The sequence below is a fragment of the Arvicanthis niloticus genome, chromosome 6 (genome assembly GCF_011762505.2).
Source record: "Arvicanthis niloticus isolate mArvNil1 chromosome 6, mArvNil1.pat.X, whole genome shotgun sequence".
Classification (NCBI taxonomy): Eukaryota; Metazoa; Chordata; class Mammalia; order Rodentia; family Muridae; genus Arvicanthis; species Arvicanthis niloticus.
In genome coordinates this window covers 40,759,794-40,774,817 of record NC_047663.1, presented here as the reverse complement: position 1 = coordinate 40,774,817, position 15,024 = coordinate 40,759,794, and the positions used below count along the sequence as shown (strand labels likewise).

The 15,024-nt window shown below is 47.2% G+C and overlaps 1 protein-coding gene across 3 annotated transcripts in view; it reads right to left on the bottom strand.

The window, feature by feature from the left end:
* The window catches only part of Asic2 (acid sensing ion channel subunit 2), a 1,035,978-nt gene that overhangs the window by 245,232 nt on the left and 775,722 nt on the right, over positions 1–15,024 (bottom strand). The window lies entirely within an intron of this gene.

Sequence of the window (15,024 nt, the reverse complement as noted above, 5' to 3'; positions counted from 1 at the left end):
GGCTTTGTGACCTTGAGCAAGTCATTGCACTTGCCTAGGATCTGTAACTCTGCTTTGTGGAGAGCCGCCCCACTGCTTGCAGGTACTAGAAACAAAGCCTTTCCATGGCAGTCTAGAGTGGAGTCCACAGATCCTATTCGTCTTTGAGGCATGAACAGTCTTGAAGGGCAACACAGGGAAGATGGGATTGTGGGATTCCAGGTGGAAGAAATAGCATCTGTAATGGCTTGCTCCATTGACCATCCAGATTCCAAGACCCAAAGCAGTTCTGTGCAACCAAAGACAAGATGCGTGAAAGTCAGAGCCTGGAGATCTCCTGGGTGCTTGGCCTTATCTTGAAGGCGGAGGGAAACCATGTGATACCTTTAAACAAGAAGGACTCTCAGATTAAAGATAACAAAATGGTTATCAGGTCCCCCCTTTCAGCACTGAGCTGGAAAAGCTACTGAGGGGGACTTATCTGTTGCTTGGCTACAGGATCCCACAGGGATGAGGAGATTAAATTGATGCCTTGGTGTGGATTACCTTTGATATCCTTTGAGCCCAGCAACAGTACCTGGTCTATAGAATACACCAGACACATATATGAATGAGTAAATGAATCTGTGAATAGTTGAATGAACAAAAGAAAGAGCAAAAGAATGAGTGACCAAAACACCCAAGGAGCGTATGAATGACTCCATGGGATGAATGAGCCAGAAAGCAGGTGTGCAGGCTGCCTTGGTGATTCTAAGAGCCACTAGCAACAAAAAGCGCAGGCTCCTGGATGCATTACCTGGGGATTGGCCTGGTCAGAGCGCAGCTCTGTCAGCACCAGGCTGCTCAAAGACATCGATTGATGACTGTGATCATGAAGGAGGTTCTTCTGTTCCCACCCCTGGTCCACTGATACCTACACAATCAGAGCAGGAAGCAGACATGCCTAGTGGCTCCTCTCTGCAAGGGACTCAGATCTGCAACTCTATTGCCATTTCTCCACTCACAAGGTCTCTGAAGAGCTCTTCATTTCAGCAGCAAAGACAAAAGGAAGAGGTATTCTTCCCAGTTGCTGCAGGGCACGTAGCTCTAAGGCAGGCAGGGGGCGCTGGAGCTGGAGCTTCAGCCTGGTGAAGCGGCTGAGCTTCTTAAGGTGTGGCTCAGCACAAGGGAGCCAGCCCTGCCTTGAACCCTATTCACCACCACACAGAGTAGAGTGGCCTGTTGAAATGTAGCCAGGGCTGCCCCAGTTAGAAGCTTTGCATCCTTCTTAGGCTAAGCTGACCTCTCTCCTGGCCTTGGAGATCCTTGCTACATAGATTGTGGCCCATGCACCAGTCTGGTGCCAACTAGTGCAGGCATCACCGGAGAGCTTCTCAGACATGCAGGGCATCAGGACCCATTTGCTGAACCAGAGTCTGTATTGTTGCAATGTATTCCTGGGTCACTCTCAGGGACATAGAAATTCCTGAACTTCAAGGAACTCTGCTCGGGTAACTCAAGCACCTCTGTGGAACCTCTCATCCAAGTATTCAAATCCTGACTGGGTTTCACATGTTCTCCACCAGGACAAGAGACAATATCCACCATAAGAGGGGACAGTGACATTGACACCTGCAAAAGGTATACATTTAGACTCTTGCCAACAAGTCATCACCCACTATATATAGCCCAGCACCATCCTGGCTCTGGCGTTAGCTGGATAAATTTGTTCAAGTCAAGCCTTGATTTCTTCATCTGTCAAATGGGAATATGCTACACCCTGCTTTTTGACACCGTGTGGTTATGCAAGTCAAAGGAAGTGAGGGATTTGCATGCTTTCTGTGAAACAGAGAGCCTGGGAAAGAGGGCTGGGCAACTTGCCATCCAGAGGCGACCTTTTCAGAGGCTGGATGAAAAAACACACCTATATGTCAAAGGCTTGAGACCTCTGGCCTCAGGAAGCCAGGCCAGCCTAGGAGGAGGTGCCAGCTGGGTAGGATGCTGCATTTCACAGAAAGCTCCTGCCTAAGTCAGCCCCGCCCACTGAGCAGCCCCCACTTGTGAATCTGTGATGATTGAATTCTTAGGCTTGCATTTTTCCCATTTGAAAGGAGAGCTGCCTAGAGACTTAAGGCTCTATCGCATCAGCATGCTAGGGGGTCAGTGTTTCCAGGCTGCTCGGGCCACGTTGTTCCTGCACACTGTGTGGGTGAGGGAGGCAGTTACACTTCGGAAGGAGCCAGATGTGCCCACAGCACAAAGAACAAGGGCTGGAGCTGTGGATGCTGAATTTTCTAGTGTTGGAAGGAAGGAGGCAGATGCTTCTCCCGTGCTGGCTTTGGTCTGCCAGCTCCACACTGGCTGAATGGAATTCTTTCCCTATCCCTGAGTGGCCTCCCCTTCTCACCTTCCAGGTTTCCACACAGATGTCCCTTCCTCAGATATCAATCGCACCCTGCTCCTTGTTTTTAAACACCCCTCGATGTCCCACTGGCTCTTAAAACTTCACAGTATTTGGGATTTTCAATTTGTTTGCTTGTGATGTTAATGGCACAACCATCTCTCAACCTATAAATGTTTCTTTACAATCTCCCATCCCATGTATGTTAAAAATACATCACTGGGCCCGTGCCTGGTAGCATTGATCCACAGGCCCATCAGCTCAGGAGGCTGAGACAGGAAAATCACAAGGTCCTGATCTACCTGGGCAAACAAGGGACGTTCAAGACAGTCTGGTTAACGTAGTGACTCCTGTTTCTGGATAAAACATTTGAAAAGAAAATGTCTGGAGATATGGCTCAGCGGTAGAGCACTTGCCTAGCATGTAGGAAGCCTCGGGTTCAATTCCAGCGTGATACATAAGTCAATAATGAAAAGCTGGGTCCTTCCTCTATAAATTCTGACTCAATAGCTGTGAGCTGTGAGCTGTGGCTAGAGCCTTTGTTTGCTTGTTTTGGTGGCAGGGTGTCACTTGGTAGAGCAGGCTGGTCTTGAATTTGAGAAGATCCTCCTGCCTCAGCCTCCAAAGATGGAATTAGAGGTGTGAGCCCCCACACTCAGCTGGCTAGGGGTTTTTAGTTAAGCCCTCCGATGCTTCTGTTCCTCATGGAGACTGGGAAGCCTGACTCTAGAAGAGTCTCTCTGTGAGGGATGGTCAAACTCATGCCCTTGTGCTGCCAAGCCATGGCCAGGCCCAAGCAGGCTCCCAGGAACCCTGTGTAGATGGAATAAATTAATAAGTCCACAGGTATTGTGGAGTGATGACTCTCCTGCCTTAACAGCATAATGAGTAGATGGCAGCTTTGCCCATAGGGCACAGCGCCAAGTGCCAGGCAGCTGTGGTGTTTGCTCTCAGAGACATGACAGTTGACAGGGCTAGAAACACTGACTGCAACCAAGACCAAGAAAGGAAAGGATTCCACAATGGGCCTAGACCCCTCTGCTTTGTAGCTGCCTAATGGGGAGGCCTGGCTTGATACTACCACAGAAAAGGTGCAGTGTTTTAAAAACAGAATTGTTCTTTTGTTTCCAGTGTGTATGTGTTGTAAGTGATACTCGCAAGGTTAAAAAATTTCAAGTACAGAGAGGGGTGCAGGTGGAGAAGCAAACTCTCCCCCAAAGCACAAACCCCAGCCCCAGGGATATGTGAGCTCATCTCCAACCCCAGCACTGAGAACAGACACGTGGGAGAGGCAGGGCACCCAGGGAAAGCAGCAGCTTGAGCAAGGGCATGGATGTTGGGAAATTTCTTGGAAACAGTGAGAAATCTCATAAGTGACTTGGCACAGCAGCTCAAGGCTATGAACTCTTGACTCCACAGGGTTAGAAGGAGGGATGGCAGCCAAGGTCACAGGGCCCATGGGGACTGTCCTGTCTCATCTGCTAGTTTAGAGTCTTGGAATGTGATAGTGAGCCAGGAATGAAGTAGGTATGAATCTATCTAAATTTACCATTCAAATCGCTGTCTATTGGCTGAATGTGGTGGTGTGAGCCTGAACTCTCATCACTCCATGGGCGGAAAGGCAGGAGAATCAGGTGTTGTAGGCCAGCTTGAATTACCGAAGACTCTTTCAAAATCAAACCAACGAAGATCCAAAAAGCAAAACAAAATCAATAATGCTGTCTGCTAAGTCCTCAGCGGGATGTACCCCATTAGCCCGGGCCTTGATTTCTTCTTCTGTAAAATGGGTGCAACAGTACATAATTCTTAAAATGTTGTTCTGAGGGGTTAAAGAGTATTACTGTCTGAGCCTAACACATCTCATCTCCAACAGGCTATTGCTTTGAACACTTCTTTCCCAAATGGCGGTGCTGTTATCTATCTATGGGGAGTAGACCATTCCAGGTGGGTCTTGAAAGATGAATCTAGCCCTTGTTACCCACAGTTCTTTCTGCTTTCTGTTTTGCTACAATGTATACAGCCTTGGCCACCTGCTTTAGCTGCCAGGAAGTCAGCTGTGCCTTCTCCACCATGCTGGACAGCAACTCTCTGAAACCCTGAACCAAAATAAGACTCCCCTTTCTGATTTTGTTTCTTTCAAGGATTGTGGTGACAGTGGCGGAAAATAGAGAGTAAGCCTGGTACATAGTAGGTTTTTTTTTCCTCACTGTCCGAACTCCTAAGATCAATTCATTTCATCATAGTTAACTTTGTGGAGTCCATCATCAACATCTCTTGGCATAAATGTCATTTTGCCTAGGTGATCCCCTCACTCCTGGCACACAGGGGTGTCTGATCATTTCCACCTGCTTCCCGTTTTCCTCCGTGCCACAGCTCTCCCGACTTGAGTTCGCTGGCTGTGGTAAACAGGGCATAGCTCTTGCCATTCTATAGTCATGGTAAAGATTAAAGGCTGAGATGCTATCCTTGGCCGGATCTTTAAAATGAAACACCTCAGATGTGAGAAATGGAGTTCGGTTTCCGTGCCTGGTTAAGAGATTGGATGCTCATAGAATATGCAACAACAACCACCCCAAAAAAGGTTCTCACTCCATGTACCGTCAAAAATGTAATGTAATTATTGCGATGCTAAATATCCCCAGCTGTTCTGAGTTATTTGAATCTTAAATCAAGCCTGCCCGCCTGCATCCCGCGCTTGCAGCTGGGTGTGTATCACACAAGCCCAGAGCTGGGAAACTTCAGGCTGAAACTTCAGGCTCACATCTCCATCTTGCTAGCTAAAAGGCTGGGCTTTGCCCCAGCACGGAAATGAGGAGCCCCCCAAGTCTGAACTATTGGCAGTCTTACCAAAGAGAACCATGTGCCTTAACGGGGCCGTGCAATCTGGCAGGCCATAAGCATCTATCCAGATAGTCTTTCAAATCCATGTGCAGGGAGCATAAAGAGATAGCGTAAAATAAATGGCAATAAAGTGAATAAACACGCGTCTCACTCCAGAGCCTTTGAGGTGTTTCTATAAATCAAATTCTTTCCATAATTTGCTCTGTGAGACTGGGCTGAGAAGCAGAATCAAACCTCATCTACTTTCCCGGGCAGTAGGCTCAGATTTATGGATGTGAGTTCACAGTGGATGGCCGTGCCATTTCAAAGTGGGAAAATAATTTTTGTTGGGAGGGGTTCCAAGAGAAGATTAAACCCTTCACTTTCAGAGATCAGAGTATCAACAACTTTCAGATCAGATATGCCATCAGAATCGGGAAAGGGGTGGCCAGAATACAGATGTGGGAAAGACTGGAATGGCTCAGACCCAGAGAGTTCACAGAGGGAAAATCTGGTGCTTCGGAGATAGTGGGTTGGTAGGCTGAACACAAATATGCTGACTATATCTCCAGTGCCCCTCTTGGATTCCCACTTAATAGTTAAGATTTCTTTACTTTAGATTGTGTGTGTGTGTGTGTGTGTGTAAGTATGTGCACATGAGTGTAAGTGACAGAAGAGTGCCTCAAGAGGAAGTTGGAACTTCCAGAGCTGCAGTTACAAGAGGCTGCTAACTAACTGATGTAAGTGCTGGGAACCAAACATGGGTCTTCTGCAAGAGTAGTATGAGCTCTTAACAGCTGAGAAATTCCGATTCCCCGCCCCCCCCCCCCTTTGACCACCACACGATTGTGTATGTGAGTGAGTGAGTGTGGTGTGTATGTGTGTTTGCAGGCACACATGAAAACCAGAGGTCCCATAAGCTAGCTTTCTTAATCATTTCTCCAGTTTATTTTCTGAGACGGTCTCACTGAGCCCATAGCTCACTAATTGGCTGGACGGCATGGGCAGCAAGCTCCAGGGATCTTCCCCAGTGCTAATATTACAGGCACTCTTCCCACATGGGGCTTCTGTGTGAGTGCTGGGAACCCAAACTCGGTTCTTGATAAGCACATTACCAACTGAGCCCTCTCCTCGCCCCTCCCTCTCTGAAGTTTAAATTTGATCAGGACACTAAAGGCACCGGCTTGCCCAGAGAAGTGTGATATAAAAATTGCATGATGCTTCCCAGATAGACTTGTGACACAGTGAGAAGCTAGTGTCTGGAGCCTTGGAGGACCTTCTTGGAAGAAGTGAAATTATCATCCATTGAGGGGGACACCAGCTCCTACATCTGTAATGCTTTCATAGATACAGAGATACTTTCTGTATTGACACTCAACTTACACCCACTGTGACTGACTCTCAATAAACAAACTGTAATAGATCAATATACTGTCCTATTTAAATTTCACAACAACCATGCAAGGAGGGTATGGTGTGGGCTTTACAAATGCGGTAAGAAGTTCCTACCAGCTACCCACTTGATACCTGGCGGAGCTGGGATTTGAACTTGAATTTGTCTGACTCTTTCCTTTGGCCCGATGCCTTTTCCCCAGTTTCTGAAGCATAAATTCCCAAGCTTTCATGAATGTAAGTGTGATTAAATTATTCCCATGATGCTTTGGAAAAACAGATGTGTGTTTGTTGCACATTCTTTTTTCTAGATTTTTTTTTTTTTTTAAAGAAGACCCTGCCTGATCCGAAATTACCCAGCCTGCTTCACTACTGTGAAGGATGATCTGTTCTAGAACACACTTGATACATCTGAAGCCAGTTTGGCTGGGTCAAGTTTCTTATTTTTCAGTAACAAAGGACTGCAAATTGTAGTCACTTCAAACAACACATGCTTATTATCTTTTAGCACGCTGGTCAAAATCCACTGAGAGTCTTACTGGCTCTCATCAAGGTGTTCACAGGCTGTGCTTCCCCTTGAGATATCAGAGTGAATCTTTTTTTTCCCCTTGCCTTTTGCAGCTTTGGGGGGCTGCTGTCATGGCCATTTCCTGTGTCTCCGCTATCATTGCTTCAAATCTCTCTCTTTGACTCTCTCTGCTCCAGGGGCTACATACATCTCACATTTTGGCTGCCCAGTCCCTCCTTTTTCTGATTTACCTCCTTCCTTCCTCTCTTCTCCCCATCTCCTTTCCGCTGAGCCTTACACACTAGGCAAGCAGTCTGTCAACAACCTTTCTCTCTGGTCATCCTTTTCTCCATTTTATTTAGAGAAACTCTCATGAAGTTGCCCAGGTTAGACTTGAACTTACTCTCTAGCCTAGGCAGGCCTCAGACTTAGGATCTTCTTGCCTCATCTTCCTGAGTATCTGGAATCATAGGCTTGCACCACCAAGACCAACTTCTTTTTCTCACTCACAAGGGCCTACCTATGATCACAAGGGACTCGTGTGAATAATCTAGGATGATCTCGTGTCAAATTCTTAACCCCATCACATCTGGTAAGGTAACACTGTCATGGGCTCTAGAGAGAAGGGCACAGGCAACTTCATGGGGCCATTGTTCAAGGCATTTGGTCCTTAAATCTTATTGGGCCTGCATCCTGGAGTGTAGGGAAGAAGGGAGCCTAGCAAGGAGTGCCTGCCAAGCTCCACAGGGAACTCAGGCAATAGAAGCAGCATTGCTTGGGACAACCTCTGCTACGTCAAAGCTAGTACCTTTGCACTTCAGTTTGGCTGATGTTCTGGCTGGGCCCATCACTCTCTATTGACCCTAATTTCTTATAGCAGAGGCTTTGGCTGCGTGTCCTAGTGAGTCAACAGCCCCCTCAGACCTTCCATGTTTTCTTCACACTAGGGTGCTGGTCCCCAATAGACTTTTACAGAGCCAGGAAACTGTACTTATGGTGCCCCTTGACTTTCTGGAGCTTCAAGAAGTTCAGAACCTTGAGTCTCAAAGAGTGGATCATGAACCAACACTGTATGCATCACCAGGAGCTTGTGAGAAATACATGACAGACCCTATCCCTACCTATTGGATCAGCAGGTACGGAGGTTCTAGGCATCTTGCCATGTTATAGTTAGCTCAACCTATAATGTTCACTGGGCACACCGGATGCAATTTTACTGATTCTTCCGTTCCCTGTGTATGATGCTAAGCAGGTCATTTCCTTCTTTGGTGTCCATAAGAGAGCAATAGGTACCCTCTATCACTATACAGGAATGAACTGAGATGGGATGCATGTTATAGTTTCCTTACTAGACTGGGATGATGAAAGATGCAGGCTTGTTTGGCCAAAAGGAAATGATTATGAAATAATGCAAAGAAGGTTAGCATTAGGACCCTAAGATCAGTATTTCTTTTCTATGATCTCGGGTGACCATCCTGTACCTCAGTTTCCTCAGGGAGAAGGGGACACTTTCTTGTCTGGTCCATGGCCAGACTGAAATAAAACAGTAGACGTAAAAGTTCCAGGTAGAGAGTAGGAACTCAGTAAATGTGTGTGGGAATCCGAGGAAACAATTTAATAAGCAAATTAACCGTGTAAACAATGGTGTCAGGGAGACTTTTGACATGCTCAGGGAAGCAAACAGCCCGGCCATCCACAGTCAGTTTGTTTTACCAACAGTTCAATGTTCTAATTATGAATGAATCATCTGTTTGTTAGAATCGGCCTGAGAGGGATCTCAGATCGGCAACAACCAGGTTTTCAAGTTATCAGTGTCCTCCAAAGAATGGAAAGGGCTCATAGCTCTTTATTGACCCTGGAAACTGTAACAATTTCATTTGTTTAGATTAGATTGGGATACAATGAAGACTTCCTACTCCTGAGCACTGCTCCTACCGTAAGGTTGCTGCCCTGCCGCTGTGGATGAAAAGTTCATGCTGGAGCCTCACTCTTTTTTTTTTTTCCTTCTCCTGCTAGCTCCTGCCCCAAGGTTTATTTATTTATTATATGTAAGTACACTGTAGCTGTCTTCAGACACCCCATAAGAGGGCATCAGATCCCATTACACATGGTTGTGAGCCACCATGTGGTTCCTGGGATTTGAACTCAGGACCTCCAGAAGGGCAGTCAGTCAGTGCTCTTAACCACTGAGCAATCTCACCAACCCAGAGCCTCACTCTTTAGAACCATCTCTCCCTCTAGGGGTGTGGGTCATGGAATCTAACAGAAGTCCCGTGGTCTACACCAACCAACCATCAGTAGAAACTTCTCATGAAGGCTTGAGGAACTGAGCGATCCTCTTCCAGGAAGGTTTAACCTCCACACCCAAGAGTCAGCAGCTTTAGAACTGGGCCAATCTCTGGTTAAAATTGCACTGAGCTGCCTCCTGATTGTGTGACTGTGCTTTCCCCTGAGCCTTGGTTTCCAGATCTGAGAAATGGGTTCCCCAGTGCCTGTGAGATTTTGATAAAGGTGAATATGGCTCAAGGGATAGGTGCCTCACACAGATCCCAGTCCCATTCTTGGTATAGTAGGGGCCTCCTTTCACAGCCAACAGTGCGGATAAAGCACCTTGACCTTTGAGAACCTCTTTGCCAGAGACAGATTAGATTTATGGTCATCTTGGTAGGTCAGTGACTGGCTCACAGTATTTATTGAGCCCTGGTTGAATGGCCTGAGTATCTACCCAACCAAATCAGCACGGTCAAAGATACACACGAACCGAGCAAATGGCCTGGTTATTGCTCCAGCAATTCCTTCTCAATTGGGAAGGCATCTGATTGATGCCTTCATGACTGGCCACAGTGGCCCCCAAATAGCCACTATCAGAATTAGCCTGATGTGGGTCAATTTGGATATCTGCAGACCTGGGTAGAGTTTACATTTGATTCCCTAAACTAATTTCCCTGAAGTCAAATAACCGGTAGAGGTCTTTTCATGTTCCTTGTATAAATGTCTATTTAATCACCGTCCTGTCTCCAGCACTTCAATAACGTGTATGTTTCCCCCATAATCACGGCTTCAGCTCTGCAAAGAAAAGAAATGGATGGCCGAGATGCTCTAGCCATCTGCAGGACTCAAGTCTGCTTTCCCCCTGACTGCCCACTTGAACGGAGAACTCTGCTGCTGAGTCTCACTGGCCATTTGGCTCATATCCTATTATTGCAGAAGGGAGTCCTGTGGTCAAAGGCACACAGCTGGCCAGGGCCAAATTGAGGCTGGGCCGGACTTCCTAGCAGATGCACCCCACCTCCTCCCCATCGCTGCTCCCTTCCTATGCTGCTGCAGAAAGAGCATTTGTTCCCGCAGTCATGGCAACTTGGATTTGAACTTGGCCTTGCTACCCGCTGGCTCTTGACTTGAAGCACATTGCACACTCTCTCAGAATGACATCTCCTCCATTTACAACACACAGATTATCACAAACTGTCCAGGGTTACTATGAAGATGACGTGAAACAAGCCAGCCAGGGTCTGGCCTGTCACAGACGCGCGATGCTATCTGCCTTTGCCCTTCACTGTAAATGCTCATGCAAGTAATAAAAATGGGAACGACTCCCATTCATCGACTGCTTGCTGGATGCCAGAAACGGGTCTAAGCACTTTACATGCGGTAGCTCATTTATTCTGTTCTCTATAAAAGGCAGAAGTATTTCTTTCCTGACTCCCTGAAGCGATCCATCTTTACAGCCACTAGGCTGCTTGGCCTAGCACCCTTTCGACAGAAATTTGCTGATTTTAAACAATATGTTACTGAAATCGTTTCTGGTTTTCGACTGTTGGCTCATAGCAGCCAGTTTTCTTGATATGGTAAAAATGTGATTAAAACAAAACAAAACCACAAAACCCTAAATGTTGTTTCCTTGGCTTTTAGTGTGGAGGAATGATCCAAATCTGAACTAAAGGTTAACTCTGACAGAGAAGGGGATGAAGTAGGTACATATGGGAATTCCCCAATGGGCTTAGAAATGACCGTAAAAGCTAGGGGTTGGGGCCCAGGTATGATCGCAGAGCAACCAGAAGGGAAACACATCAGAATTTTTGCTGCAAATTTCAAAACTTTAGTTGAGCCCCCAGGTTCCAATCACACTCTTGCCTTGGGATCTTTCCACCGATGCTATTTGATGCTCTTTTAAACTTGTCTGTACTGGAAGGCACTGGTTCAATCTCACTGCATTGTATTTCCCCTTGGGCTCTCTTATTTGTGCATGCTGTTCCTTTGATCCTTTGTCTCTTCCTCTCACTTGGAACTCCGATGTAGTCTTTAAGATTCATCTCAGATGTCACCTCCTCCAGGAAGCCATCGGAGGTCCTCACTCTGCTCTGTATGCCCTCGGCTCTGCTTCACATATCTCTTGCAAAGATGAAGGGTATTTACGAAGCTTTATTTAATTTTATACCTCTAGCATCTAATAAAGACCTTGGCACAGAGTTGACAGGGTTGATTCAAGGACTAAAATAAGAACGAGCATGCCCACCTCTCTCAGGTAAGTACCCAGGGTAAGATATGATAATTATGGTGATAATATTTAGAACCTCTTACCACCATGTGCCAATACATGGTGCCTAGCTATTTTTTTTTTAATACTTTAGCAATGGCTCCCGAATATTAAACAACTACTGCCATCCAAGATATCTCCTCTTACCTCTCAGACAGAGACCTTATTACTGGAGGCTCAGAAGCAAAGTGTCTGCCCAGGGAATACTGGTAGGAAGGGACAGACCTAAAGCCCAAGACCAGATCTGTCTGACTTGTCCTCCTGAAGCATGTTGTTTCCCAGAGAGGGCAATGACCTCCTGTTCTTGAAGTAGAAACTACCCAGCATTGGCCTGTCCCTATTTCCAGCCTTTCGGGTTTCTCTTTTAAGGCCCCCTGGGCTCTCAGAGCTCCGCCTCACAGCTCTGCTTCCTGCCCAGACTACTCTCTCCACTGCCAGGAGCTACAGAGGAGCCAGAGTAGAGCTGAGGTTCACAGCCGATGCCAGGGAAACAACACAGGTTTTCAGAAGAAGCAAGCACTGCTCTGTTTGACTGCTGAGTGATGAAACCTTCCCCAGCTTCAACAACTCCAAAGGCATCAGTGAACATGCCCAGAGTGTGCCTAGAGAATTAGCCCAACGGACTGCCCTTGGCAATCTGTTTCTCTCCTACTGGTGTTTGTTTCCAGACGTGGGACTAACTAAAGACAGCTGGTACCTTCCCTGAAAGTCTCCCATAAACGCTCTACCCTTCACTTGTTGCTCTGCCGTCTTACACCGTGAGAATTCCAGGTGCCTAGTAAGTGCGTAACAGCCTGCTCCTCATGCCACAGGCTGCCAGCTTCCCCCTGGGAATGCAGTTTACAGGTATTTGCTGGAGGAAGTCAACCAAGACCCCAGAAGACACGATCTTGCAGATACCTCGTGAAGATACTAATTTTCCAAGTCTCTCCTGGGCATCTATGTGTCAGGTTCTGTGCTGGGAAGATAGCAGTAAAACTACCCACAGTTCTTTCGATTGTCTAAGGGAGAGGCAAGCAGTTTTAGCAGGTACAGTGACATACACAGGGGAATAGAGAAAAACAGGAAGAAACCTGTCTATGGGTTTTGTTTTTATTAGTGTGTGTGTGTGTGTGTGTGTGTGTGTGTGTGTGTGTGATGTTGGATGGGTTGGTCAGGAAAGACTCCAAGCCAAAAATATCCTCCCCCCCAACACACACACACACACAGAGAGAGAGAGAGAGAGAGAGAGCCTCCCCCCCAATACACACACACAGAGAGAGAGAGAGAGAGAGAGAGAGAGAGAGAGAGAGAGAGAGAATCTGAGCAACCATGTGACCCAAGAATTCCCACCCTCAGCTTCTACATCACAGGGCCACTCCATGAAGGATGGCTAAGGCTCCTCCACAGAGCAGGAAGTTAGAGGAAAGAACGCCTTTATGATGAGATCCACTCAGTGTCAACAACTCCCCTGTAGTCACTTCAGAAGTCTACAGGTAGAAAAACAGCAGCCCACAGTACGCCTTGTTACAGGGCCTGAAACTCCTAGGACAGGAGCAGAAGGATAATCCACCAGGGGTCACTTTGAGTTCCTAAGGCACAAGCCTTTGGGGAAGTAGTACTTTTACCTCCTTATCTCCCATCCCATACCACTCATGCCTGCCCATGCCTGCCTATGCCTGCCCATGCCTGCCTGTGACTGCCCGTGACTGCCCATGCCTGCCCGTGCCTGTCTTGGAGGTTGAAGCCAGGTGTTGTCTCCTCAGCATGCAGTCTCAGCCTAGGCTCTATCTACCTAGACCACCTGGAATGGCTCCCATTCCATTCTCCCAGCTTCTAGGAGGCACCAGACTTGTGGGGGAGGGGGCAAGAGTCTTACTCAGGCAGGTTTTTCTGATAGCAACCCAGGATCAGAGAGGAAGGTTCCCTGTGGCTTCTGTGTAACTAATCTGGTAGTTTACTAAGTTAGACTCTGAACTTGCTGATGTTAAGTAAGAGAGTGCTCTTTACAGTTCCCTCCTCATTTAAAATATAGGGATGAAAGCCATTGCTAATCCGGGTCCGCTGTGATATCGGAAGGCAATCCAGGCTGTCAGAAGGCAATTCAACCTGCGTTGTAAATCAATCGTCCAATGCAGAATTGCATTGAAGAGTTTGTGTGCCCCGAAACTTAGAGCTCATACTTAAATACAACCCTGAACTTCAGTCTAACTCTAGAGGATGCTCACCAGTGTTCAGCCAAAATCCAACTGACCCCAAGTGTCGCTGCCTGTATTCTTTGGCTTTATGCACCGTGCTTGAGGTTCTAGAAGAAGCCTTGTATAAGTATGTATTAACAGCATTCCCTGCTTACAGAGGCAGGGAGTCTCAGATGAGACAGATGGTCGAAGGCCAGCTGAAACCCTCCCCAGCCCCCCAACATGGAATGTGTTAGGGAGGGATAAGTCAGAATTACTCTATACCCAGCAAAAATCAACATAGTAAAGACTGAAGCTAAGGGTGGAATCTCAGGCAAGAGATAATCAGAACAGCCAATCAGAGACCTAGAATGACCAGCATCAAGCCAACACCTGTTGCAACCGGTGGCAACTCTGCCATCCCAGGAAAAGCTTTGTCAGAGACAAAATCCGGAGGAGAGACCATTCTGAGAGTACTACACTCGGATGCACACCAACCTTTCCTGCACTGGTAGAAAAGCCAGAGCCCACCTAAGGGGCGTTTACACAGGAAAGGTTGGACAGGCTTGCACCACGCTGGGTCCTGGCACCAGAGCTCTTCTGAGACAGACTGCACAAGGCAGATACCTTCTGCCTGACATCTGCGTTCTCCAGACCCACAGTGTGGGGGAACCAGCATAGCAAATGGCTCACAAATCTCCAGCACAGCTTCTCCTGGCCCTGGCTGTTTACATTTCTGAGCCTGGTGCAAGTTTCCCACCTAAGGATATTCCTTCAGCCAGGAAGATCCACATTTAACACCTTGCAGGAGCAAGGTGGGTGGGCATGCTCATGGAGCGGGTCCCCCCCCCCCAACAGAAGAAAGGTGCCTTGATGTCCTGGGAGTTTTCTCCTAGACTTCCTGTGGAACTCTGAAATCATAAGCTGTTAAGGATCTTAAACAGAGCTCCTAAAACACTTCGTTAGCCCATCTTTTTGAAGGGCTTTGTATTGGTTCTCTCCAAAGAGAACAAGTCCCCAATTTAAGACAACTCTAAAGCCCAGACAGAGAGCAGTAGCTTTGAGTCCCAGGAACCTCGAGTGGTGGGTGTGTACCACTATTTAGAGAAGAGACCACAGATAGTAGAGGGAAGAGTTTGAGAGCTGACACCGGAAGGAACTGTACAAGGAGACTCTAATAGCGTTAAGGTGACTTCCTAGACAGTGCCAAGACCGAGTTTCCCACCGCTTGAAAACTCAGGGGACTCGAGAG